Here is a 2,993-nt window from a genome sequence, read left to right as displayed (position 1 = left end):
TTTTCTTCCTTACGAAAAGGGTCTTTTATTATTTCTTCTTTCTTTTTTTGTTTCTTTTTTTTTATATTTTTATTATTTCAAAAATTATTTTCGAAATTAAAAATTAGAGAATATAGAAAATCAATAACCTGCCCTGCGAATATGACACGGGCACGCCAAAAGAAGGCACGGTATGAGGAGCTCTTCGGGTGGCTTGATGTGGGCGCATCATGAAGCTAAGAGCGCTCTCTGACCATGAGCTTTCCATACGACTTGACACGGGCGCGTCAAATCGGAGAGACACCTACAAGTCATCAAAAATGAAAATTGAAGCCAAAAGTTAGTCAAATTCAAGGGAAACATATTTAAATCAATAAATAAAATCAAATAAACAATTAAAAGAAATTGGGTTGCCTCTCAATGAGCGCCTTTCTTTAATGTCTTTGGCCAGACATTAAACACCACTCTTCAATTTGGGTGTAACTCAATTTTCCTGGAAATCGGTGGCCCTTCTCCAGGATCCAAATAGCCTTTGAATGCATCATTCTTTCTTAATTTTCTGTTCCTTTTCACCTCACACAGTGCTTTCATCCCCTTATACTTGTTCTCAGTAAATTTGAATTTATCCCTACAAGCAAATTCAGAAAATTCTTGCACAGAAGGATTAATAGCATGAATAGGAAACATAGGGTGAGTTAACAGGATGTTTCATTGTATCAAAAATATTAAAGTGGACTAGTTCTCCATCGAATTCCATGGACAATGTACCCTTATTAACGTCAATTTTTGTCTGTGCTGTGCTAAAAAAGGGTCTACCTAGTAGCAAAGGTGAGGGGTCAGAGGAATGATCATCATCCATGTCAAGTACATAAAAGTCAGTCGGGAATATCAATTCATTAACTTTAACCAGCACATCCTCTACCAACCCATCAGGGTATACATTTGTTCGGTCAGCTAATTGAATTATTATCTCGATTTCTTTTAATGGACCGAGATTCAGAAAAACATACATAGATTTAGGCATTACGTTGATCGATGCGCCTAAGTCCAGCAGGGTATTCCTAATCAGAGCATTACCTATCTTACATGGGACAGTAAACCTACCTGGATCCCCACATTTTGGTGGTAGCTTTCTTTAGAAAACTGCAGACACATTCTCCCCAACAATAACTCTTTCATCTCCCCTCAGCCTCCTTCGATTGACACATAAGTCCTTCAGAAATTTTGCATATTTCGGCACTTGCTTGATGGCGTCTAGCAGGGGGATATTGATCTCTACCTTGCGAAACACCTCCAGGATCTCTTTCTCCTTATCCTGTTTCTTCGGTTTCTCCAACCTGCAAGGAAATGGAGGGGGATTAGTTTTAACATCTATGATCGGGTTAGGGAGTACCACTGAATTTTTGGTGCTTGTATTCTCTGCCTGAAGTTCTTTCTCAATCTTCTCTTCGTCCTTATCCATTCGAGTCATGAGTTCGAGCCCCTGAATTTCCTTCCCGTTTCTTAAAGTCATTGCACTTACGTTTTTCAGGTTCAGTTCAGGTTGGGATGGCAATCTTCCATTTACTTGAGACTCCAGACGGTTGATTGATATTGCCATCTGACTTATCTGATTTCTTATATCCTGCATTTCGAAGTCTGTCTTTTGCTAACGTTGCATGGTGGTAGCTATAAATTGCTTCATCATTTCCTCCAAAGATGGGCTAGAGCTCGGTGGCGGAGGTGGTCGGGGTTGGTACTGCTGCTGGTATCCTTGCTGCCTATTTGGTCCGAAATTGGACTGCCTGTTCCCTCCATAGCTGAGGTTGGGGTGGTCCCTCCAACCAGGATTGTAGGTGTTTGAATAAGGGTCGTACTGCTTTCTTGGCGCGGGCGCGTGATCAGCCATGTTCACTTGCTCTGCACTTTTTTCTTGAATCATTGGGCACATGTCTGTTGAATGACCCATACCAGTACAAATTCCACACACCTTGGCCTGAGATGCGTTCCCTACAGCCAGTTGCCTAACAAACGAGGTTAACTCCGTCAACTGCGGCTGGATAGAGAATGTCTCTACCTCATTTACCTTGCGTATCAGGACATTTCCCTCGTACCAAATTGCTACGAATTCTCTGCCATTCCCTCAATTAGTTCCCATGCTTCTTGAGGGGTTTTGTTCACCAATGCTCCTCCACTCGCAGCATCAATGATACTCCTGTCTCTAAAAAGTAGCCTCTCATAAAAATATTGTATGAGCAACTGCTCACTTATTTGGTGTTGGGGGCACTTGATGCACAATTTCTTGAATCGCTCCCAGTACTCATAGAGCGACTCCCCTGGGTGCTGCTTGATACCGCAAATCTCCTTTCTTAGAATTGCAGCTCGAGACGAGGGAGAATACTTATCTAAGAATTGTTTCTTCAATTGATCCCACGTGGTGATACTACCTGGTGGCAGGTAGTACAACCAATCTTTTGCAGAATCTTTCAAGGAGAAAGGGAATGCCCTCATTTTAATTTGTTCTTCTGTGATGCTCGGGGGCTTCATACTATTGCACACGACATCAAACTCCTGCAGATGTTTATACGGCTCCTCACCTGATAAACCATGAAAAGACGGTAGAAAATGAATTAGACCAGATTTTAATTCAAATAGAGTGTTATCATCTAAATTTGAAAAAGTAATGCACACAGGCAGCTGATTTAAGTTGGGAGCAGCCAACTCTCTTAATGTTCGGGGCATTAGCCAGTAGTTGACTTCTTCCCGATCCGAATCACTTGAAGAATCACCAAGCGAATCTGTTGGTTCCACCTCTAGCTCAGGTCTCTGAGATGTGGCACTGGAGTGCTCTTTTCTAAGTTATCTGGTCTCTTTTCTCGTTCTGCGTGCGGTCTTCTCTGCCTCAGGTCGAAAATTAACTCACCTGTACGAGAAGAACGAGGCATACACTCGAAAGGCACCAGAAAATTAGAACAAAAATTAATTTAAAAAGAAACAAATAACTGACACCAGTTCTCCGGCAACGGCGCCAAAAA

At 41.9% G+C, this 2,993-nt stretch overlaps 1 non-coding gene across 1 annotated transcript; it reads left to right on the top strand.

Annotated features, from left to right (window-relative positions):
* Positions 1-2,227: 2,227 nt before the first annotated feature.
* LOC113750980 lies at positions 2,228-2,334 on the top strand. Its single transcript, XR_003464744.1, has one exon. It is a non-coding gene; the product is annotated as a small nucleolar RNA R71 (small nucleolar RNA).
* Positions 2,335-2,993: the final 659 nt, after the last annotated feature.

This window comes from Coffea eugenioides, chromosome 10 (assembly GCF_003713205.1).
Source record: "Coffea eugenioides isolate CCC68of chromosome 10, Ceug_1.0, whole genome shotgun sequence".
NCBI lineage: Eukaryota > Viridiplantae > Streptophyta > Magnoliopsida > Gentianales > Rubiaceae > Coffea > Coffea eugenioides.
Note: the sequence above shows the minus strand (reverse complement) of the source record. Positions and strands in the feature narration are given on the sequence as shown.